Raw genomic sequence first — 26711 nt, forward strand, 5'->3', positions numbered from 1 at the left:
TGTTGTGAGTACTGGGAACCCAAGTGAAAAACATAAGCAAAATCCCTACTTGTAGAGTTTACATTGGAGGGAAGGAGACAGATAATATATGAAGTAAGTAAAATGTACAGTATGTGGGATAGGACTAAGAAAATAAAACAAAGCAGTGAAGCAGGATTGGAAGTGTAGCACAAGTAGTGCAATTTTAACTAGGTGGCCAGGAGAGAAAGTATGACTTTGGAGTTACCCGGAGAGAGTAAGGGAGCACACCATGGGGGTGTCTGGAAGGAGAGCACTCCAAGCAGACTGAGCAGTAAATCAAAGGCTTTCCTGTAGCAAGAACACTAAGGAGGCAGCAGAGAAAGGGCAGGTGACAGAGGAGATGAGGTTGGAGAGGTAACACGGGCCGGTTAGAGTGGATCTTGATGGCCACCATGAGGACTTAGGCTTTTCCTCTAAGAGGGGAGTCCCTGTTTTTAAGCAGGAGAGTGATGGGAATCTGACTTACATTCTGATAGGATCAGTCTTGTTACTATGGCAGAGGAAGTTACAAGAAGTTGTCAGGTTCTAAGCATGTTTTTAAGGAGTCACCATTATTTGCTGTTGAATGTGAAAAAAAAATAAAATGTGAATAAATGAACATAGTAAAATAAAATATTATTGTGCTCCGTTAACTAAATTCTGTAAATCAAGTCTCACGTAGAGCTCTATTGATCCAGCACATCGAGCCCACTCTTGCAGGACTTCATGCTGGAACTACGTGGTCTATAAGCTGCATAGAGCACTGCTCTATACCCAACAGCTGTAGCACAATTTCTATATTGTGATGAGGAAACTTAAAAAATAAAATCATAGAATGTTATAGTTGAAACCTGTATGCTTTTCTTGGACCAAGTTAAAGCACATGTTGGAGTATTTCTTACAGATCTTCCCAGTGTTCCGAGGTTGTAAGCTCTGAATCCCTGTGTCCCTCCAATTCAAGTTTACTAAAGGCATGTGAGATACAACTAATGAAGTTCCTCCTATTGGCTCCTTCTGTACTAGCATTAACTCAAAAGATGTTCTCTGAAAGTCTCTTCAATCCTTAAGAAACTAATTTCTCAAGATAGTTGAACAAAAAGTAGCAAACAAGGGCCTCAGAGGAAAAACTTATTATGAAGTACACTGAAACTGAATTATAAATTTCTGAATACCTATTCCTAAGTCTCAAGTTATTTTCAGACATCCCTTTTTAAAAGAATCTATAAACCAGGATCATAAAATCCACAAGAATTTACATTTTAAACATGTAACCACAAGGTGGAGATCTAAAGCAAAGATTAGTTTTCATAGCAGCGCTCAACTCAGTATCCAGAACTTATCTGAGATTAGAATTCTACATGTTCTCAAGAAATTGACTTATTATTTTAACCTAGAAGAAAACACAGTGCTTATGTATCAGTATTCTTTTATTCTAATCTGGAAACATATAAGGTATGAAAGTATTTGAGGAAGCTCTAAGCAGTACAGTGTAAGGTAGGAAAGTGGAGACACTGATCATATTAGCAATCTCAAGCTTTAGGTCTAAAGTTGGAAGAACAGATCATGAGTACATTTAACACAGGCTAATGTGATTATTTTAGTCTAGATATTTTATGGCTGGCAGTGAATAACTAATTCTCTTTATCCTGACAGATAGCACTGCCAGACTAGTCATTCTAAAGACTCTAAACTGTCAGTTTGACCAAAATACCCCTCTGGTTTGATTTCATTTGTATATGGTAGTGGGACTGACTTACCAAGTGAGGCCCTGGTGACAAGAGAAAACTCTCACCTCTTTTTTAGATAAGTGGGATTTTATCAGTTTCCCCAATTATACACCAAATGCATTTCTTTGATTCATAAACTGTCCTCCAGGTTTAGGCATCTAGAAATTTCATTATTTTAAAAATAATCGAAATTTCCTTAGGTTTCTTTTAGTGTGAATAAGTCTTCTTCCCTATGGAAACAAACAAAACAACAATCGAAAGAGAAAATCTAGGCTAAATAATAAATAGAAAACATGGTATGATAGTTTTCTGTCTGGCTATTCTCCTTCCATGTGTCTTCACTTATCTTAGAGATCATATAACCCTAAGTTAATTAGCTAGCCTCAACTTCAGCTTAAATTCTTGGCGGGGGAACTCCTTAAAACTCTTCTGCTATTTTTGATTGTAATGAAAGAACTCGTTTGTAAAAATTGATTTTCCTCCTAGTTTACTCAGGTTCTAAGACCTACAGTCTTCAACTTATTAAGAGTTTTGTTTTTTCAAAAAAAAAATCACCTATACCTTATAAAATTAAAAGGGAAGGCAAGCACAAACTCAAGTATTGTTATTACTAGGTGGGAATTTCCCCTCAGTCCTCAGCCCTGATTTATCTCCTCATACCTGCCTGTGTTACAACCAGTTGAAGAGAGTTCCAAGTTGTTTATTTACATAAGCATCAAAGTTTGGGATGCTGATCTGTACTTAAGAGACCTTTGATCCTGTACACCTTGATTTAGAAATCAAATTAGAACGCTAACAAGAAAGATTTTCCTCTTCCGCTCCTTCCTGGTCTGAGCGAGCCCGGAAATACCAAGAGCCGGCTTCGTGGTAGTTTAGAACTTCCGCTTCCTGTTCTGGACGAAAGCAGAAGTGGGGAAACAAGAAAATGTTAACCAAAAAGCACAATGACCTTTTGCAATCCACCACAACGTGGAGATTAAATTTAGCTCAAATGTTGCCTGTTTACTTAACCAGCGTGAGTTTATGTGACACCCTTTTAAACCAAAATAAAATCTGTAGGAAACTTTCAGATCACCATGCATTGGCTGATTCTCTGGGAAACCTAAGAGAGTGAGAAACATGCCCCGGGAGTGACCTCCGGAATGCTAGCTTGCATAGCAATAGGGGCCGCTCAATTATCCATTTCTCTACGTAGCAGTACTCAGACTTTGTGTGCATCAGAATCACCTTAGAGTGAGGTTTGACTAAAAGGAGGATGGTTATCATCTAGTCTCCACATAGATGGAACTCCCTGCCACCCTCTAATGGGCATTTGGAAATGGCAGGGGTGGGGGGAGGAGTCACATAGTTCAGTGGTAGGTGCTATGGGCACTTGGTAGGCAGGGGTCTGAGATACTAAACTTCCAGCATTTGAGGGTCTTTTCATACAATGAAGAATTGTACTGCCCAAATGCCAATGAGACCCTGGGTTGAGAATTGAATCCCTCTCTTTTGATGCCGCCATTATGAATCTGGATGCAGATGTTTGATACTAGGCATAGAATCCTCTCTTTGTTCTATACATTGAATAGAGTATGTGTATTTCCATGTTGTTAAAGAAAGTGTACGTAAAATTCCTAGCACATTGCTTATTTTATTCTAGATAGTTGTAAGAGTTTCAGATTTACATTGATTTGATTGATGGAAATGAATAATAGACGAGGATTAATAAATAAGATGATTTTTTCCTGGGGTTTGCCAATTAGAGTGAAAAAAAAAAGGAAGGAGGTTGATATAACCTATTGTTAACTTATGAAGTTGACCTGAAATCTCTTGGTTACCTCAGGAAAGTCCAGAATTAAATATTAGGCCACAATTTCCCATCATCTTTCCATCATCATCAGTAACATTAAACTATTTGAAAGAAACAAAGAGAAAGAAAGAGAGAGAGAGAGAGAGAGAAAGGAAAGAAAGAAAGAAAATGGTAACTACATGAAGTGATAGATATGTTAATAGATTTATTGAGATCATTTCACAATGTATATACATATATCAAAACTTCAAATTGTACATTTAAATATATACAATTTTCATTTGTCAATTATACTTCAATAAAGCTGGGGGTGGAAACTATTCAAAGGATTATACAAAATTTTACTGAAATTTGAGAAAGTAGAGTAGTTGCCATTAAAACACTTTGCATTAATATTTGGCCTAAGCTTTCATTTCTGTTAATGGTAGTTTCTAAGTTAAATTGATCTTTCTATAAAAATGAATCCAGCATTAGGAATCAAAATTTGTACCAGACTTGGGGGGGGGGAGGAAATCCTTGCTCCAAAAATGCAGTTAGCATGATACTCTTGCCAGAAGCTTACCATTCTGCAATTTATTTCCTTTGTAATAGAAAAAAGGACTTCAAAGCCATAAGTATACACATATGCTACAAGCATGTCTAAATCTAAATGTAGGAACCTCTGAACCAACTTCCACATGATATAATTGGCAATTCTATCATTTATGTTGTTAGATAATATAAAAGTCAGGGGAAGTAAAGACTGAGAGATGACAAATTACACAAGCAAAGAATAGAGAGCTGTGGAAAATAAACTTTCTAAAACACAAATGCGATCAGTTGCTATGACTTTTAGGATAAAATCCAAGTTCTGTGACACGTCCTGCAAGTCCTTTTACATTCTGACACTTTGAAAACTAACAAATCTAAATATATTTGTACACTCATTTAAAAAGCAAAGAAAAGGATGTAGAAGTATAATATTATGAAAAACAAAAGGAAAGCACTGCTCTGAGAGATGGAAAAGAATGAAGTTCTAGTGTTTGTCAGTTTGTCATTGACCTGGTATAAGTTACTTTTGCCATTTGTGAAATTGTGAGGGAGGCTGAGATCCATTGTGAGGGCGGTGGCTGAGATCCATACGCAGTGCTAACAGTTCGTTAATCTGCTTGGATTTCTACTTCATTGTCAAGATTGCTAAGTATGTCAACAAGGCTTATGATTGATCTGGTTCACATCTTATTCTTTATGAATTGTGTCATGGATTAACGTAAGTTTAAGAAGTAACTGCTAATAGTTTGAATACTGATATCTTTTTAAACTGGAAAAAGGGATTTTTGGCAGTGGAAAACAAGCAAACTCACGCTCTCTTTTATTTTATTGGAACATAAGTTTTTAAAACTCCAAGTTTAGTACTTTACCCATCTGTTCCTTTGAACACTCGTTTGGGAAAATCGTTTACATTTCAATTGCACTGCAAAAAGGGTTGTTTTGACAATGTATCACATTGAAGCAATTCAAGTTTGTGATAATTCTAAATATAAGGAAACCCGGTTGCCATTTATCAGAGGACATTTTTGGTGTCTTTCACAGTGATATTAAGATTATTTTTAGTACGTGAGTTCTCCCAAAGGCTTTTTCCAAAGGAGTATGTTTCTAAACACATTTTTAAAAGAAATCCAATAAAAGTAAAGATAGTGTGGCAGCAGCTACTTAGAAAAGAGAAAAAAAAAAAAAACCTTCATAATGGTCTAAAAGATTTCTATTAGAAAGCCAATGCTGCTTAAATAAAGTTCTACAAGAAGTGTCAAGGTTTCAACACCACTACACAATTGAGTAGACCACAAAAATATAAAGTGACCGGCTCAGATTATATAATTGCTCTATTGCCATTAGCTGCTCTAAATTCCATCCAAAACAATCCAGCCCCCAGAAACCAAGTTTAATCCCGAGAGGATATACTTTTGTGTAGTTCTAAAATCTGAATTCTGCATGAAACCAGGTTCTTGGAGTCCCCTGGGGGCTTCCTGCTCCACAGCTCTTCATCTTGTCTCCCCTCCCACCTGCAGCTTCCTTTGCTGAGAACCTACACTTAGCAAAAAGCAAAAAGCCCCAGGGTGCCTCTCACCACTTGTGAAACACTGAGGCAAAATTCTGAGATGTGAACAGTGATGGTCCAATCAACTGTACCCATTGACAAGGCACCGATGATGGAATTTTGAAGTATGTAGCAGAGCTGTGTTCTGGTAGAAAAAGGAAAGAGGTCATTTCAAGTGTAATAATTAGGATTTGTGCTCTTGGAAAAAGAAAATTAGGCAGAGTTTCACCATCACTCAAAGAGATGCTGCAGGAGGTATGGAAATTTGTGCCATGTAAGAGTGACAGAAAAAAGACATTATTGCATAAATGCCTTCCTGCTTCCATTGAGCTCAGGGGCCTTCCATTTGGCCTGATGGGCTGAGAGGAAACTGGAGAAGCTTGAAGCTTATCTGGATTTATATTAGAGGACTCCTGGCCAGAGACAGGAAAACAAAATAGATAAGCAAAGGTTAAAAGGTGAAGGATTCAAGACAGCCTATGTGAATGGAGCTTACCAGAGAGATTTTGGCAGGAGAGAGACTTGGGAGAGAAAATGTGAAGAGGCTTACTAAGCTAAGGGTGAGATCTGCCCCTGGAATTTTCTGGGGACATTGCAATAAACATTTACATTCCCTGAATTAATTTTCATTGCCTGATGGGCATTGTTTTTGAATGTGCCACCATCTACAAGGGATCTCTTGGTCTCTCAGGCACAACTGAAAATCACAATCTTTCCAAAACGCAAATCTGATCATGTCACCCCCACCCACCCAAAGTCCTTCCAGAATTTCTCATCAGTCTGATTAGCACTGCATAATCTGACCCCTGCCTAGGTTCAGTCACATCAACTATCACCTGAATTCTACACTCCAACCATGCATAGGATGGGTTGTTCCCCAAATGCACTGTGATCTCATAGGTCTTCAGACCTTCACACTCACTGCTGCTCCCTCACTTGAAATACCTCCCTACCCCGCTCTTTCACACATCCACGTATACGACACACATTTATTGAGCAGCTATTTTGTTTTAAGCACTCTTCTAGGCATTGAGTGACCAAAATAGTGAACAATGGCAATAACGACAGTAACGAAACAGTGAAGGCCTTCACAGGGCATATATTCCCTTGTGTGATCTTTCATATTAGTCAAAACACACTCCAATATCAACAAAACATAGCATGTGGACCTTATCTGAATCTTGTTCCAAGCACACCATCTTTTTAAAAATATGAAACAATAAAGTCAGAATTTGAATCTGACTAGATATGTGGAAATATTAAGAAATTATTATTAATTTTTAGGTGAGATAATAGTATTATAATTATAGTTTTTTAGTAAAAATAAGAATCTTTATCTTTTAGAGATAATACTAAAATATTCATGGTTGAAATGATATGAGGTCTGGAATTGGATTCAAAATAGTCTATTGAGGGGTGGGGGGAATATAGATGAAAGTAGAATGGCCATGTGTGGATAGTTGTTTAATTATCTTGCTATTTTTGTATATGTTTGAAAATTTCCGTAATACGAGGTTTCAAAAAAGAAGAAAAGAAAAAAGTGAAGGTACATTTGGACTTCCTGTCCTTCAGCAACTTTCCTGGGGTCCTCATTCCCAAGCCCACTCCCTGAAACTCAAGGACCCCTCTTGCTCTCCTAGCCACTTGGCTTACCCCATCATCACACCATTTTGTCACTGTTGGCCTGTATCACCCCCATAAGATAGCCATTTAAGGGCAAGGACTATCTGCGTCTTTCTAATCATTCTTTCATCAGCTCCAATTACAATCCCTGGCATAAAAATAGACACTGAACATCATCTCTGCAAATGAAAAACCAGAGGCTATGAAAATCAGATTTCAATGAATGAAACATTGGATTCAAGGGAACAGAAGTTTGGTAGCTGTCTTCTCTACTGAGCAAAATGATCCCGCGGATGCAATTCCACTGGCTCAATGCATATTTATTGAGTCCCCCACTGGGTGAGAGACATTGTGCTGGGGACCATATACTCCCTCTTAACAACTACCTTCCTTCTTTGAGGTCTCCATGAAAGACTGAGAGAAGATGCAAGGGTGCCCATGCACATGTGCACACACACCCAAAATTATTTCCTTATTGTTGGTCCCTTTAGGATATAGTTAAAATAAACAAACAAAAAAAAAAAACTAGACTATAGCAGTCTAGCATTCCTTTGCTCATTTAATGTACTATTGATACACAAGATAAGATGCATTGTTATTTAAAAAATGGTTGCTAGGTCATTTTAAGTTAAAGACTAAGTTAGCTGAGTATAAAACAAGTTTGATTTTTCCCCTGGGGCTTATTTCCTTCCTAAAAGAGTTAAAAGACATTCCAGAGTGGCACTGGCCTGTAATTCCAGCTACTCAGGAGGCTGAGGCAGGAGAATCACTTGAGGTCAGGAGTTTTAGTCTAGCCTGGGCAATAGGGGACCCCCGTCTCTGGAAAAAAAAAAAAAAACCCTCAAAGCCCAACTCTGTCAAATATTTTTTTAAAAAAGAGTCAAAGGGCAGATTTGGGTAAGTAGTAGGTGATATGAGTCTCTACTCAACCTCTCTAAATCCCAAGTACCCATAATCAAATCAAGGCTCTAGTTTTGAGGTATTCCTCTCTTCTAGGCAGATTGTCTATCTCAATTTTGAGTGACATTACCTTGTCTGCCAAGAAGAATTCCCACCGAATAAAGAGTACTTTCAAAGAATACACAATTAACTCATTTTGTTCTTTTACTCTAACTTTGAGCTTAACTTTATTAGGTGCTGCAGCAGTGACAATATGTTAGAACCTGTGAACATCCTGCTCAATGATGGCACAGTCCAATAGCTGAGATATTCTTCAACACATTCCATTAATAATAAGGTAAAATATACTTTGCAAAAGCTGTTAACAACCAACAGAGTGTAATGAAGCAGAAGGCAGGATCTCTGTTGCAAATTCCCTAGTACACCTGTACTAAGCAGGGCCAATTTTACATTATCTTCACTCTCATAGGATCACACAGGGCATGTACCTCAAAGAAGCTGAACCCATTCTTATGGGATAAACAGGTGAATGAATCTCATAAGTTTGGACTAATGAAGCAGGCTCAAATATTAAAAGCCTATATTATATTAATAGAAGATTACACATACACAATCTTATTATTCTAAGAATATACTAAAGCCAAAAAAATGTATCTTGATAAAAGATTTTGGAAGAACTTCTTTAAGGGTAGCCAAAATAATATTTTGATCAATTATCTGAATGTAAATAATATTTATAAATATTCAAGTGTGTGTTCAAAATATTTACATAATTTATAGTAGTAATTTTCATTATCTATTATATTAAACCAAAAGAACTACCTAGCACTTCCTGACTTTCAGTGTTCTCTAATATAAGAAATGGCATCCAGTTGCTGAAGCCAGAAACCTGGCTTGAACTCTATCTTGGACTCTATGTATGTATATTCTTCTATTAATATAATATAGGTTTTTAATATTTGACCCTGCTTCATTATGAGATTCATTCACTTGTTCATCCTCCTGGCCTCATTCACCTAGTGGCCAAAATGTATTGCCCCTATGATCTAACTATCTTTTCCTCTTGTCTGTCTGGAAAACTTCCACATTTCCTTCGAGTTCACAATTCTGTGTAGCCTAACCTGACTCTCTCAGACAGATTTAGGTAAGCCTTCCTAATCTCTAATATACCTTAGCCATATTATAGCTCATTACTATATTATAATATAATTATTTGAACCTCTTCTCCCTTAGGAAAGGTGGAGCAGAGCCAATTCGGGCTGAATATATTGGTGGGGCAAACCCAAGCCAGCATCCACAAGAGGGAGCCATAAATCAGGAATCAGAGATCAGAAACAAACACTAGCTCCAAGAGATCGTATTAAAATGGTAGCTGGAAGGCTGAGCTAAGTAAGATCTGGGAAATGGAGGAAAGGATAGAAATGAGAACAGGTTAGCTAAAGGAAGACCATCCAGAATAATTGCCACAAACACTGGTGGATCTGAGACTGACTTTTACTTATGGGAGTTCTGGTGCATGGAGAATATTAAGCTATCTCAACACAGCCAAGTCAAGGCAATCAGTCAGGATGTTCTGCTTATGTGGCAAATGGATGGTCAGCTATTTGGGAGGGTACAGGTGTGAGCTCCTCTTCCAGGTAAGAGGAATCTCAGGGCTTTGGCTCAGCTGGGATTCCAGAGCTGAAAGCACAGAGGGAATGAGTGTGTGGGGCAGGCTGGTTGCCTTGGGTAACAACAGAGAGTAAGAGACATCTACGGCTCAGGGCTCAGGGAACGGGTGGAAGGAACTACAGAGGCTCCAAAGCACTCATTCATTTATTTATTCAACAAGTGCTTAATGTGTGCCAAGCACTGTGCTGGGGCCCCAGGACCTCATGGTGAAAGAGCCTTTACAGGTGTGAGAGTGTTACAGAAGGAAAGAATAGGGTTTTGAAAAGAATGTGCATCAGGGGTTACTAATCTAGTCATTAAGTTTAAGGAAAGGATGGAGATAAGAATGAGATCCGAACCAAGGGCAGAGCAAAGAGCCTGTGGACCAATCAGAAGAGCCAGTGGAGTTCAGGAAACCAGCCCGGGAAGATGGGCTAACGTAGCACCACACACGAGAAAGTGTGTCCTTCTGGTGGCTGAGCCCGAGGGGAGAGCAGGTGAGGTGTTGAATTTGTTTAGAGAGTAGCGAAAGAGTCTCGGACAGAAGTTTACCTTTAGGCTGTGGCAAGTACACAGTGGTCGATAAAACATTTGTTGAGCAACTTAATAAATGATGAATATGACTATCCTAGTCTTCACATTGTTTGACTTGATTTAGTTTGATCCTTGAGTATTTTAAAAGCAATAATTCTTATAAACGTCTGTCCTGACTGCCTAGTTTGTATATAACCTAGCACCTTTCCTTCTTTCTCTACCCTATTTCCTCTCCTGTTCCTTCTGACTGTCTTTGAACATTACAGAGCTTTTTGAATCTCATGAACCAAAGCAGGGAAAGGGAGTGAAGCTGAGCAATCAAGTTGGATACTTTTGGGCAAGTGATAGCAACAGACTTGACGCAGAAACAATCGATTGTTTCAGGTTTTCGTTTGGCTCTGGAATTCTATCTGTACCATGGGGATGGTAAACATTGATTAATCCTCATTTTATTTTGCCAGTGGAGAAAGTATCCAAGTGGTTTACAGTTCACGGCTAAATGAAATGCTATTTGGGTTCTTGCTGAAGCCTTGTGAGGATGTTATGTACCAAAGGAAGAAGGTTAGAGGGACAGTGAGGCCACTGGATGCTTTGGAGCACGTATTATCTTCCCACTCACTACCGTGCCAAGGTGGGTGTGTACACTAGGTCCTTCCAGTGGGCTCTGGAGCTGCGTCCCCATGTCCTTGGCTGTGTTACTGAGAATCTGTCAGCTCAATCTCCCCACCCCTGGGGGGGGGATCACATGAGGAAGTTCAATCAAGGTCAAGGAGGCTTGTTTTCTCTTCCTCTTCAATGGATTTACTCTATAAACGTATTTGTTCTGCCAAATGGAAGGAAATCCTCATTGTCTTTTCACACTTGAGCTTCCCTAACGCAAGCACTATCTTAGGAGTTGTGACTCAGTCACAAACTTATTTTACACAGGTATTTGTTATTTCCTGGAATGGTGACAGGATCAAGGCCTGAAACAGTTTGTGAGAATTTTTGGACATATAAGGTGTTTACCAGGATTGACGGTGGTGTTTTGAAGTAGATTTTACTCCTTTTCAGTTCTGTTATTTTCTAAGGATATTAACCACATTGCCTGGAAATTCATCACAAAAAATGATTTAATAATGAAACTGTCAGAAGAGCAAAATGTTAGTAAGCCCCAGTTCATAATCTGGCCTGTGTCTAGTAATATTTAATGTCTCAAAATTTTAGCATTATTAAAAATAGATATTCCTAAAGTTGCAACCTTTATCTGTTTCTTTGGACAATTGAAAAGATGCCATATATTATTTTAAATGCAAAAATATTGGCTCTCAAAGGAACTTTAGTCAGAAAAATGCTATTTAGAGAAAAAGTGCCCATAAAAATCATAGAATTATAAAATAATAGGGTGAAAATGGCCTTAAAGATCAGTGCAATAATCAATACAGTCCTGCTGCTTTGCAAATGAGGAAGCTAAGGCTCTTTAGATTATATGATATGTATATGATGACCAAATCCATGAGTGGAGAGCCAAGAAGGACATAAACATGGGTTCTCTATTCCCCAAAGTACAGGCTGTGTTACAGAAAATTCTAGGCCACTGCACATCCTCCCTTTCAAAACTGCACATTTAGTAATACATGCTTTGCATTAAAATTTCAAACTAGTATCCAGATTGAAGGATGTGTCTCAATTTATTTCCTTGAACATTTCCAACAGGGTTTTTTTTTTTTTTTTTAGTTTCTTGGATTGCATTTGGCCTTTATTCTCAACTCAAAAGCTTAGTATAAATGCAAAGCTTTTGGATTTTTCAAAAGATGGAGATTTCCTTTTCATCTGAGATCATAGATCTCCCTCAGATCTTCTTTTGTCTTAGCTAGTTTGATTTTCCTATTTTAAACTCTTTTATTTTCTTTTAACTAAGGAAGTGTGTTTATCCTGTACCTTCTTACGTCTTGATATTGTTACATCTTGCTTTGTTTAGCCATAAAAGTCCCAATGCAATTTCACACCTAATAAGAAAGGAGGCAAAACTGGAAAACAATTTTGTTAAATTGAGCAGGACTTCTAAGAAAATCGTAGGAAACGTGAATTCTCTGATTGTGAGCTACACACTTGTTAGCACTGAAAGAGAATTGCCACCTTCCCTAAACTCCACCATCAGGTCCTCTCACCAAGGTAAAGTATGGTCATCTCTTTGCATATTTGAAGACAGTAAATACATATATCAATTAAATTAGAAAGATGAAGATTATTAGAGAGAAGGTTTTATTTCTCCAGGCTGACTACAGCTCCAGTGAATGAATATTAAATGAAAATTATTAAACAATTTAAAATTCAAATTCGAAGGTTTTGTTTCTCCAGGCTTACTACAGCTCCAAAGAATGAATATTCAATGAAAATTATTAAAGAATTTAAAATTCAAATCTATTTTGTATTCTTGAGATGTTCATCAAAAATAAATGCTGACATATCATCCAACAAGGTCAAAGCACTTCCTGTTTGGTAAAAAGGAGACCTAATGTTCTGTATAATCGTGCTGTCTTAAGAAGAGAAAAGAGTTTAATTTTATAGAAAGTGTTTCCCTTCTCCCCTAGGAGTTAAAAGGAGAGGGGGAAAAACCAAGTTGTTGAGTGGAAAAATAATTATTGTAGCATCAGAATTAACTTTGGCTACAAACAGTATTGGTATACTTTATGTCCAAAGTGGTATCATTAGAATTGCTATAATGGATGAATAATTATTTTGCAACATAACTATGTATTTTGCCAAAATACTTCCCTTACGTAAGGCAAAATGACCAAGTTTATTTAAAAAAAGCGACTCATGACCACCTCCCACTTTAAAAATCCAGTGACATGCATACCTATTATTCAGAGATTAGTGCTGCCCTCTAGATCTCTCTTTTTATTCTCCACCTTTGTCAACCAACCCACTTTATGGCTATTAAGTCCATAAAGCTTCTGAATCCTCTACAGCTCATCTCATCACAAAAGCTAACCACCTGACGTGCCGGGCTGGTTGTGTGAAAATACAACAATCCCTCCCCAAGACCGTGATGACCTGAGTCAACAGTGAACACATTAGTGAAATACAATTGCTGGTTTATGGAGTAATTCCAGTTAGCCACTGAGCATGAGGCATCTTCTAATTCTTCCATTGTTTAAAGATTCATTCAATTTGTTTGCCAGCAAGCCAAGTGGACATAAAAGATGAGGCAATGAAATCATGAGTTGATCTGTCTGCCTAAAATAACTCCCATTACATTTTTAAAAAATGCTTAATATTAACTCGGTTTTTGCTTTAATAAAACCTATCTAGAAAGAAACTTTGAGCTGTAACAAGTAACATTCTTCAAACTATAAAAAATGACTAAAACTCTTTATATCAAAAATTTTTATTGACCTATATAGGACAGTCTAGATTCTTTGAAAGAAAAAAAAAAAAAGACCTCTAAAAAGGTAAAATAAAGGTATACCACCACCATCTTCAACAAAGTAAAAAATACTTTTTTAAAAAACAAAATAATTAAATTAAAGGCTAGGTGAGACTCCAAAAGGCATCTCGCCTCCCCTTCATCCCACATTTGATAGAGGGAAAAATTGAGGACCAGGTGGGTCAACTGATTTAGAGTTAAACACAGGTCAGTGGCTATTATATAAATAAACTAGAAGTAGACTAATGGTCACCTAAATCTCTCCTCTCTGCTCTTTCCATGTAGGGCAGAGCTCACTGTCATCCCCCTGTCTCCCCTTTTAGGAACCTCTCGACTATCCCCCCTTGGTACAAGTGCCCAATCGCTGTCCTGTTCCTAAAGAGTCTGACTTTTGCAGTTCACTGTTAAGTTTGGCAAATAATCTCTTACACCCAAATGTAGCCATGGCTTACTAATAGATATTACCTAACAAAAGGGGTCTCTTATCAAATTGGTTTGGGAAATTCTAGGTTAAACAAAGGTTTCTTTTCTGTGGGACTGTTTCAGGCCTTTAATATACTGTGAGTCTTCAGATAAGCATATCTCAGCCTTATTTGATTACGGCATGACAAAGCATATATGGCAGACTCTAATAAAATGAAACATAATTTGAGAAGCACTCTGACATAAGCTAGTTCCTAATGAGCTTAACTCAGACATGTCCTCTCCAGAAATATGGATACTTTTTATAATCATGAATAAAATGAATGATCATACTGAAAATTTAAAATGCATAATAGAAAATTAAACTGACCTCTATTCATACTGGCCAATCATAAGAAGATAGCTAGAGTGTTTGCACTTAAAAATAGACTTTTGGAAGATTAAAAAGGCTTTAAGATGTGAAGGAGTTATAAGATGGCATCTCCTATGCTGTGAAATGAGATGCTGAGAGTGGAGGACAGGGTCACTCTACCAGTTAACATCAGATGACTTCACATCTGTATCCACTTCCTTGTAAAGCTGATCCTAATAATAGAGATGCCATTTATCCAACACTTGCCGCATGCTCGGCTGTGCTAAGAACTTTATTTACACCGACCCTCTAAGGTAGAACCTATTGCAACTCAAACCTAAGTTGTTCTAGTTTCAAGGACTGTGCTATTAACCTCACTAAACACACCTTCCCCAGCCTACCACAGTTACCAAAATTCTAATAATTAACATGAACTCTGCTTTTTCTTTCATTCTCTAATCCCAGAAAGTGCCAGGATTTAAGCCAGAATTCTGCCTATATTTCAAAACCATTTCTCTCTCCTTGCTTGAAGGAGAGAGAACAGCTGCTGCTTGCTTGAAATTTTGCTTAACAGCAGTTCCAATATATTCTCAGGGTTTATTACCATCATTCCTTACCACTGTGCACTTTGGCAGAAGAATTGACACCACCACCAATATATTGCTCATTTTTAGGTGCATAGTTTTAAATGGAACATGCAGTCTAAATAAGAATGAAGCAGAACAGCAGAACGACAGAGAATAAGAATTTATCTTGCCGTTCAATGACTGTCTACCATTTAAAATTTTTTTAAATGCAATCTAAAAAGATTGGTAAAAAGACATTACTGCTGAATACTTCTTTCCAGTGTCTAATGAAGGAAGACAGTAACCTTTATCCCTGAAGAGTTGTGACAATGTAAACATAAAACATTTATCTAGCGTTTGGTCAAAAAGACAAGCACATATAAAAGTCCCTGGAATGTGCTAAATCACGCTCATAACCATAACAATAGAAAAGTGAGAAAAAACTTGTCAGAGCTGATGGCCCTGTGTTTGTCTGGGTGGAGAGGCACAGAGAGGGTGTATTGCTCTTCATGTATCTTGAGCACATGTTTGCTTTGGTCTATTTTTGCTTCCTCTCTCACTTCCTACTAAACATGTCACACTGGAATCAGTCATGTCAATATTTAAGGGACTCATTTAGCAGCTGCATTGTCTCCACTTCCTGTAATCACTGACCACGAATGTGTGGCTGATTTCCACTTGCAAAGTAAGTTTTAAACATAGTTAGCCCCATCCTTAGGCCCCCTTCCCACAATCAACCTCCACGTTTTCAAATCAAACCACCTCTAATAATGGTTCATCGGTTCTGAAATTCTACTTTGTCTATATTCATACTTAGTGTTTCAAATAAGCTGAAGGAAAATATAAAATTAATTCAGCTTACTGACTTTCTGAATCAGATCTCTCCAGTGGTAAACACTGGGCAGCTGAATTTTTTTATATTTTTATTTTTGATATTTTTTATGTATTTATAATTTTATATTCCTTCCCTTATTTAGAACCCATATTAATGAGATATTTAACATTCTGGATTGACTATTAAAATGTTTTTCTTATTGTTCTTTTTTTTTTTTTTTTTAAATAGACAGGGCAGTGCTCTGCTGCCCAGGCTGGAGTGCAGTAACCTGATCACAGCTCACTGTAACCTCGAGTTCCTGGGCTCAAGAGATCTTCCTGCCTCAGCCTAGACTACAGGCTACTTTTTTCTTCTTTTTTTTGTAGAGACAGGATCTTGCTATGTTGCCCAGGCTGATCTTGAACTCCTGGCCTGAAGCAATTCTCTGAAAGTGCTACGATTACAGGTATGAGTCACCACACCAGCTTCTTACTGATCTTATTTTTTTTCTGCTTTATAGAAAGTGCCTCAATTTTATCATCCCAACTTTCCACTGAATTCTTACTATAGCATCATACTTTTGATGTCCAAGATCTCTTTTCTGTTCTCTTAATGTTTCATTTTTCATAGCACCCTGCTCTTTTTTTTTTCATATATACAACATTCTTTTCTCTCCAAGGATGTTGAAATTACAGTTCCTTTGAAGTTTTCTCTTTCTCTTTGCATTATCTCCAGTGAAATCATGGAGATTTCAAAGGAGAGTCTCTTTATTCCTTGTTTGTCCTGTGGTCTCTCTTGAATAGGGGAAGCTTTCTTCAAATATATCATGGGGAGTGCAATGAAGGCTTCCATTTCCCCACTCCCCATTTCAACCCACTGCCATGTGACTTTGCAGTTCCTCTCGTTAAAGAGGTGGAATCTGTTTCTGAACTCTTGAATCTGGGCTATTCTTATGACTTCCTGTGGCCAATAAAATTTAATAGACATAACTCTGTGCCAATTCTGAGCCTAGGTCTCAAGAAACCTTGCTTGTATATTTCAGCTTGTGCTCTCTCTTGCACCTTCGCCACCTCCATAAACCATGCCCAGGTGTGAAGCAGAGCCCAGTTGCCCCTGTGATTCAAGCTAAGTCTACCCTAGACCAGCCAGGGCCAGCCAACCCCCAGACATAAGAGCAACTCCAGCCGAGACCAAGCATAGAGCAACGGAGCAAGCCACCCTAGACAAAACAGCAATGAATGTTTCTTAAATATGTCCCTGAGATTTTGTGGTTGTTTGTTACACAGCATTATCAGGGCAATAGACAGCTGATACAGGAGGTGGTTATGCTTATGAAATGTTATAAAACCCCCTGAAGCGTCTTAAAAGGGGAAAGAACATGATTTGATTTGCATTTTGGAAAAGTAACTCTGGCTACAATATGTAGGTTGTCTTGAAAGTAGAATCTCTTGTGAGAGATGATGAATGCCTGAATGAAGGCAACATCAGTGAGGATGGTAAGGAGAAGACTAATACTTGAAATGCCAAAGAGGTAGATATTATAGCATATGGTAACCGGTTGGCTGCGGAATGAGAGGGAGAGGAAAGATTCTGGTATGTTTCTCAGATATGGGGTTTTGAGGCCATGAAATGAACTAAAACTAGATTCAGGGAGGAAATATATTAAGTTCAGTTGTGCTATATTGAATTTGAATCCCTATGGGACATTCCGGTAGAATGTTGGGTAGTCGGTTTTCTGCATAGGTCTGGAGGTCAGGGCACAGCCCAGGTTTTGTGATAGCAATACTAATTTAGGAAACCACAGTATATGGATGGTAAACAGAGCTGTGAGTTTGGATGAAATCACCCAGGGGCAGGGTGTATATTAACAAGAGAGCCAGAGACAGAAGACTGGGTGTAAACAATGTTTAAGGTGCTTGCTGAGAATGGAGGGACAGCAAAGTGGAGGGATGTGGAGGGTTTTGAGGAACACAAGGAGAATCAGGTATCTCAAAGCCAGAGGAACATTTTAGAAAGAAAAGAATCTTTGGTGTGTGTTGTACCTCTCCCATTAACAATACACGTCTATCAAAATTTTAGAACCAGAAAGGGACTTGAAGATCAAGAATTCAACAATGCAGCGACATCTACAGTTATTTTTCAAACTAAACAAATAATTTTGTACGAATTGGCCCCTGTGAATCTGACAGCAAAGTGAAAAGTTAAAATATGTCTGCAAATACTTAAAAGAATCATCTCAAAAACTGTAGAATCACTTTTAAGTCCCATGAAATTCAAGAGAGAGGAGAATTATTCTTAACATCCATAATAAAGTCTTTTTTTTCTCATTTCAGGTGGCTTTCTCTAGAGAGTACTCGAGCAGATGTTCAGTGAACATAAAGGTCATCTCTCTATAGTGCAGCGCACTTTGGTTGTCTGATTATTTATAACTTGTCATTCGCATCAGCTGATTTAAAAACAAGCTGGGAAGCATTTAGGCCAAATGCGAAGGGACTTCAAGGAGCCTGCGTGTTTTGATCTTCGTTCTCAGTGGCTCCACTTTAATCTCATCCTTCTGCAGGACAGAGATTAAACACAGCTAAATTAGTCTGCTCTGTTAGGGTTGTTTTATTCTGTTTAATGTATACTCCTGAAAAACTTCTTTTATGATCTTCCCCTTAGAAAGGAGTGTGAACGTAACACTCCCAGAATATAAGGAAACCCATCCTACTATGCAGAAGTCATTCAAATTGGGAATTTCTTGAACAATGTGGTCTAAGTTGCATAACTATCACTGTAGTCTAAATTATACAGCTTTTACCAACACAGTAAATATCAAGAGGACAGTGGACTCTGCAGGTGATCAACTGAGGTTCCTTTTAGTCTCTTACCTTAAGGAATCTTCCTGAGGAAGGACACTATAGCGGCTATTCTAACCACCGGAGGGGGCCGTTTCATCAATTTCAAGCCTGACTATACTTACACCAAACTAGTTTTTGGTTATCAGCAGACTTCCCACCTAGTGGTGAAAAGGGCTTGCCTACCAGTTTCAAATGAGAAGAGCTAGAACCTTTCCTTTGTTGGGGCTTGTATTGAGAGGGTGCCTCAAACCCTTGATCACCCCTGTGAGGACTGGAAGGATTCTGGCAGGGGTGGGGGGGGGGTCCACAAGCAACTCATCGACACCTCCAGCAGCAGCTGTTCGTGTCCTATTACAGTCCCTGTCCACAAGTGCCACTTGCTCTCCCACGAACACACTAACACACTGCTACGCTGCAATGCTAGGCACGTTCTTTATGTGAAATTTCCCTGCAAGAAGCTCACAAAACTTTGGGGCAGGTAGAGAGGGATTCTATTTTAAATTTACTCACATTATTTCGCCAGCACACATCTTTGGAGATATTGGGAATTCAGAACAGGTGCTTTTAGTCATAGCCTATCTGTGCCTGTTTCTGTGGCCAAGAACAAAAGCCCAACTCAAACTAGTTCAGTAAGGATAGACATTTCTTGGATCACATCAAGAAAAGGCCCAGAAGTACGCTCCGTTCAGAAACAGCCGGCTTCAGAATTTGCTGTCTTGAGGATGCTGTTGCTCCTTCCCCGTCTCTTGGCTCTCCTTTCTTGTGTGTTGACCGTAATGTCAGGTAGACCCTCCTCTTCTTGTGGAAGCAGGTTGGCCCAGCCAGCTCCAGGTTTAAATGGCCCTTATATTCCCGCAGATCATATTGGGCACAGAAAAAAAAAAAAAAAAAAAAAAGAGTAAATGGCTTTTATATCCCAGGGATCCCTGCAAAAGGAGAGAGCCTCTTTTCCAATAGCTCCAGCAAAATTCTAGGCCCCAACATAGCTCAGCTTACCTTGGGATGTGCGCCCACCTATAATCAGCCTCTGTGAGCTCAGCCAGGCCTGAGTCCTGAGCCCTTCCGTGGCTACCATCACCGCAAAGCTTGCAGAGAAAGAGGGGCAGTGGTGTGGATGCGTGAAGTGGACAGTGTGGAGTTAGAATGAGGAGGAACTGGTCTCCAAAAAGTTTTAAAAAAAAAAAGAAAGAAAAAGAAAAAAGATTATTCCTGGAAGAAGGAAAGAATGCTAGCTATACAGAAAAGCCCTATGTCTCTTACAGTTTGTAAAGCACTTACAGCAGCACTTGGAGCGTTCAAATAGCTTTAAAAATAGTAGCTGAAAGAATTATTAAAGCAATAATGATGATCTCGATGATAATATTTCTGAGACCCAAATAGGTGATGATGTACTGCAAAGATCAGATCGCTGCTAGTTATTTCAGCGTAGAAAGCATCGTCCTTCGTACAACTTAGTGTTTGATCTATTTAATGGCAAACTTGGATGTAAATGATGTCAGTGCTACACAATTATTAATGAGAAATAATGAGAGGACAAAGAAAGCGTATTGGGTGACTCAAAAACATTGGCATTTAAGAACAATAAATAATTCTGTGTTCTAGCAAATGGGTAGTTGAATGGGCACTCAAGAAACCTGGTTTGCGTTCCTGCTTCAGCCACCACGATGTGACACTGGGTAAATTTGCATCTCATTCACCTCTGAGCAGAAATGCCTGCTCCAGGCAGGCAGGCCCATCACACGCGACTGCCAGGCACTGGGCATTTGCCCGGGCTATCTCCCAGCCTGCAGGGCGCTTCCCCTCCTCTCTGGCCACCCCCTGTGCTGAGAATACTGCTCCACTCTCACTGGCTCCTCTGTCTCACAGCACGTTGTCAGCCACGTAAAGTTGCTGGCAAAACCAGGAAACTCTTACTTTATAGAATTTTATATAGAATTCTCCATTTTGACACTTAATCTTGCTCCTTTATTTTATCCCCTGTACATTTTTCATGATATACCTCATTTTTTACTTCTACCCCCTTGCAAGTCATGTTTGGTGACTCTGAAGTACCTGTGCAGCTTTTTGGACATGCTGTACTTTATCTTCTCTTTGCAAAACCACTTCTCGAATATGGGACGGGACCCCGCCCTCCACCACCCCTTTCCCCACTCTCACTCTTTACCTGGCCACCTCCTGATTGTCCTGCTTAGCTTAAATGTCCTCTCTCCTGCTAAGCCTCCCATTACCCTAAAGGTTAGGACAGGTGTCCCCTGTAGTCTTCCAGCGCCTCTTTGGCAGTCCAGGTATGCATTTTGCCTTTGTGAATATTATCAATGCAAAAATCTTCAACAAGCCTTTGATCTACTTAGCAAGTTGAAAATAGCTCGCAGAAAAAAATTAGAGAGCAATTTAATCCTAAATGGCTTTGTACTCACTGAAAGTACATGAGGAGTTCAACAAAGGGGAAAATTAAGAAAGGTTTCGGGGAATGGGAATGGTGTGTTTGATTCATCACAGTATACTTAGCCCCGCGCTCAGTACGGAGAACAGATAGAATACCAGATGTCAGTACCTATACAAATAGAATAATCTGGACTTGGACAAATGCCTGAGGGCTGGAGGAAAGGAGGGAACATCTAATAAAGTGCTAGGCATGAACTGAATTAGAACGCACAGGGCTGAGTAGATTATTGTTGTACCTGGTCTGAATCTCTTATAAAACTAGGTGCATTATACAATCCTTGCTTTAAGGCAGAGGTAAACAAGCACCTTTTAAGAAGAGGGTAAAAAGGAGAAGGAAAGGAAGTGGAGATTTGTCACAGAGAGGGTGAGGGACATAAGAATGAACCCCATCTACAGAGTAGGGTGTTTTACAGTTTTATGGTTTTATTCCTAGAATGTCTAAGAACACTTATCTCACACCAAAGTCTGAAATTGTCTGCAATGGATTCTGTTTTAAAGAAGAATTGTTTTTAATCAAGTCAAATGTTTTAAACTTTGATCAAGGACGGAGAAATCATATAGCTTTTACCCGATTCTAAAGAGCATCTCTCAGACAAATCTGAGATGTATTTTCTAGAAAACAGAAAACAATACGTTAGTGACATGAACCGTAATAGAGAGTTTTGGGTGCTCTGTTGTTTATCAGGCCACCAGTCTGTGTGTATCAGTTGTAATGAATCACCCCACAGGAACTGAACACACTCTGGGAATGACTCTGAAACGTTGTACCCAGGGAATCTAATAATGAAACTTGAAGCAACTGTGTAAGAGGAACAGGAAAACAACCCAAGCTGTTATCTCTTATTGAGTTTATTTTCTCGTAGAGAATCCTGACAAAACAAAAGACATTTTGTTTGAAGTGTTTTTGCCTTCTTCAAGTCTGAGGGGGGAAAAAATCCCTTTGAAGTACTTTCAAGTTAAACATTGTGAAGCCTATTTCTTCCTTTATGTCTGAAATATTTACTAACTCTGTAGTTGGACGATTTTGTCTTTCAGAAAGGTATTTAATTAGAATCTACTTGTGCCCGGAGCTAGGCACTGAGGAGGATAAACGAGAAATAAAATTGCAACAACATCATCTGGGCAGTGGTAAGAAATGCACGTTCTCAGGGTCCACTCCAGACCTTATGAATCAGAATGTGCATTTTAGCCAGATTCCAGTTGATTTCTATGTTGCATTAATTTAATTAAGAAGCAATGTTAGGACTGCATATTGGAGTATTGGAGTCACAAGGATTTTATTTGGTTTTTGTTTTTTAATTCTGTTGCCTAGATCCCAGTCCCAGATATTCCTATTTAATTTGTGTGGGGGGCAGCCTGGGCATCAGGATTTTTCCAAAGAGCCCCAGGTGATTCTCATGTGCAACGGTGTTTGAGAACCACTGCCCTTGACTCAGTAAGGCTATCCAGTCCTTTTCATCCTTGTCGCAGCCCAAGGACCCTTGTTGTAGCCTATGCTCTTGCTAAAATGCACGTTCTTTTTTTTTTTGGAGACATTTGAGACAGGGTCTCATTCTGTCACCCTGGATAGAGTGCAGTGGTGGCGTCATCATAACTCACTGCAGCCTCAAACTCTTGGGCTCAAGCGATCCTCCTGCTTCAACCTTCTGAGTAGCTGAGACTAACTACAGGCACGAGCCACCACACCTGGTTAATTTTTCTTTTTGTAGAGACTCTTGCTCAAGCTGGTCTCCAACTCCTGAGCTCAAGCAATTCTCCTACCTTGGCCTCCCAGGGTGCTAGGAGTACAAGCGATGGCCACTCCGCCCAGCCTAAAATGCAGGTTCTAATTCATTTGATCCGAGATGGATCCTGAGATTTGTTTTCTAACCACTTCCCCAGTGATGTTGATGTGATTTTATTGCTCTTGGACCCTCCACAATGCCTAGATTTAGGCACAGGTAAATGTTCATTAAAAAATAATTCAAGGGCCCACATTTTTTCCCCAGTATAGAGATAATTGTATTTTATGGCTACTTTTCACGTTTTTGTTTTTTTTTTTTAAATGACAGCACAAACTCAAACCCCTGAGGAATCATAAAAAGGAAAATTAATGTTAACTTAAATGGTAGCATCCTGGTATGGGTTGAATTGTGTCTTCCAAAAACATATGTTGAAGTCCCGACCCCTGGAACCTCAGAATGTGATCTGATTTGGAAATAGATGTAATTGCAGATATAATTTGCAGATACAGCTAGTTAAGATGAGGTCATACTGGAGCAGCATGGACCCTCAATCCAATGTGTCCTTGAAAGAGGAGAAGCAGCACAGCGATAGACACACTCTGGGCCATGTGACAATGAAGGCAAAGATCGTAGCGAAGTGTCTACAAGACAAAGAATGTCAGAAGCTAAGGAACCACCAGAAGTTAAGACGCAGCAGAGAAAGATTCTTCTGTAGAGGCTTCAGAGAAAGCATGGCCCAGTCGACCCCTTGATTTCAAACCTTTAGCCTCCAGAACTGGGAGAGAATTTATTTCTGTTGTTTTAAGCCACCCAGTTTGTGGTCATTTGTGATGACAGCCCTAAATACACCCTTAATACTTATTTCATAGGCCAGAGGTTTTTGTTGTTTTGTTTTGTTTTGTTTTGTTTTATTTTGTTGCATCCGGGACATGCAGGCCACTGCCTGTTTATAAAAACTAAACTGATCTACCCACAGCTACCTCAAAGTTGGTGAATCATTTCCCATCACATACAGCAAGGGAAGGAATGATAAAGTAAGAGGAAAAATAAATGAAAGGAAAGAGGTCTCCTGAAAGAAAAATAATGAAGGAAAGGCAGAGACTTAATACCTAAAGAAGGAAAAGAGAATAAACAGACACCTATAGAGTTTATTATTATGAATAATCTTAAATTAGAGGGAAGGCACAAACATTTTAAGAAATGAAGTTATCCCTTAACAGAAACACACTGCTTTGTGGTCATACTGATTTAGATTTAAATCCTAGCAACGTAGGTGTGATTTTTAAAGAAGTGATATAGCATCCATGACCCTGTAAAATGGAAACACTACTGATAACACGTTCCCATAAAGATTGGTGTGAGGATTATCAAGGGCTGAGCAGCCTGTCACTAAATGGTAACTATTATTCCCAGAAGACAGGAGAAAGGGCATTGAGCATAAACTACTTCAAGAAGCTCCTCTCTAGTCCCCTTTCATGCATTGCAAATTTAATACTTCTATCAGTTCAGCTAAGTGCCACCTTGAGCCCAACCCAGGAGAGAAAATATGAAATTGGTTAAATAAAAATTATGATAGCAACTGCACAGGGGAGGGACCCTGGAGCTGCTGGCCTGGACTGGCACGGTCAAGCCCAGGACACAGGCCAGGCACAGGGGACTGGTGCCTGGTGGGAGAGAAAGGCTTTTCAAAGGGGGGACAGGGTCCATGAGCAGTGACAGTGCAAACAACCTTCCCATCACGATTTCCCCTGGGCCTTCAGTAAATAGAACGTGTTTCCTTTCAGTGTATTCAAAAACATGTCTCACCTGGTTACTAATCTTTTCTAATATGTACGCCTGAGCAAAGGCCACAATTGATGAAAAATTTGTTACGTATATATTTTGTACAGAAAAAAAGAATAAATGAAGTCAAACTTGCTTTCAACCTCTATTGTTGAACTTCAAAATGAGACTAAAATAAGTCTAAATTTATCATATTTTCCAACCAAGTAAAATTCAGTACAAGCCAGTGTTTTGGTTTTTTAAAAGTTTATTGGACAAGAAGAGAAAAAAGTTGTAAAGTTTATTCTACTAGGCACAAAAATAAGAATTGTATATCCGATAAGGGTACTACATCTGTCCGTCTAGGATTTTGTTTTGTCTGTGTGTTTGTTTGTTTACTTATTTAGTGAGAAGAATTCCTAAACTACTACCAAGCAGACGAATAACTATAAAATTTATTTAACCTGGAAAGTTATTCTAGAATTATTTGATTTCCTGGGCAACAGGAAGAATATAGTTTATTTACCAGATTAGGGAGAAATTTATTTTCTTGACCCATTTGCTCATACCTGTATTCTAGATTCTTTCTGTTTTATTATGATTTACAGGGCTGACTACCTATAAAATCCTGAAGAATAGGAATTACCTAATTCATGATTATATTCTCAGGTCCTTCTAGTGTCTCAATACATCTTTGTTGAATGAATTATGTATAAAACTATGAGCTACACCTTAATATGCTCTGGCAAACTGCAAGACAAGGAACCTGATATAGTGGACATTTATCAATTTTTTGATTTTCAATCATCTATATTTCCTTCATATCTTTAAAGAATGTCCCTCTGTACAAAGCTAGATACTCCCTTCCCTGAGCCCTTTGTCACCTCATCTCCCCATCAGACACACCTGAATTGAAACATCATGATACTGACCAGCTGTGACACTAGGGAATCCAGCATGTTGGTGGCAGCTGAAACATCCATTTTCCAAGGGGAATGGTGCCACCAGTATCCTCTACCCCACGGGGTGCAGAGATCAGGGGTTATTCCATCAGGGACCTCCCAGGGCTGGGAGTGAAGTATGGTGCTGTCTGTGACCCAGCATCCCTGCTTCCTACCCCTTTCTGATCCTGGCTCTGGAGCCCTCCTGGGGGTGCGAGCTGTCAGCTGCCCAGTCTCTCCTTTCTGCCTAAATCACCCAAGCTGCATTTCTATACCCATAACTAAAAAATCCTGCTGTGTCCAATTAGGCTTCACCACTATTCAACAGAATGTGCCAGGCTCACTTAAATACTGTGGGATTTATAAAAATGATCTCTTTATGAACACCATCACTTTTGGCTACATGTCTGAACTCCCTTCCAGCTCTAAAATTCTTTGACTCCATGAGAGCAGTTTCAGGGAGGGATGTAAGTACCATGTTAACCCCATAGCCATGTTCCTCATTCATTCATCCATACACATGTGTGTGTGCCTTCTAGATGAAGAGAGCAGACACCAATTTTTACAGGGTAGCTGATGTTTTCTAACAACTTTGGTCAGTCGAGGAGTTCTGGACTTTTCCCACTGTAAATTATATTAGGGCCTGTGTCAGTCTGCTTTGCGTTGCTATAGAGGAAATACTTTAGACTGGGTAATTTATAAAGTAAATAGGTTTATTTGGCTCATGGTTCTGCACACTGTGCAGGAAGCTTTGTGCCAGCATCTGCTTCTAGTGAGGGCTTCAGGGAGCTTCCAATCAAGGTGGAAGGCAAAGGGGGAACAGGCATGTCACGTGGCAAGAGAAGGAACGAGAGAGAGAGAGAGAGAGAGAGAGAGAAAGGGGAAATGAGGCCAGACTCTTTTAAACAACTACCTTCCACATGAACTAGTAGAGAACTCACTCGTTATGGGAGGGCAGCAAGCCATCCAGGAGGGAGCTGCTGTCATGACCCAAACTTCCCACCAAGCCCCACATCCAACACTGGGCATCAAATTTCAGCATGACATTTGGAGAGGCCAGACATCCAACCATTACCAAGGCCCACACTGAGAATCGTGGAAGTTCCACGGAGCACCAGCTGACTGCATCC

Source organism: Eulemur rufifrons, chromosome 27, assembly GCF_041146395.1.
Source record: "Eulemur rufifrons isolate Redbay chromosome 27, OSU_ERuf_1, whole genome shotgun sequence".
In the NCBI taxonomy this organism is placed as follows: Eukaryota; Metazoa; Chordata; class Mammalia; order Primates; family Lemuridae; genus Eulemur; species Eulemur rufifrons.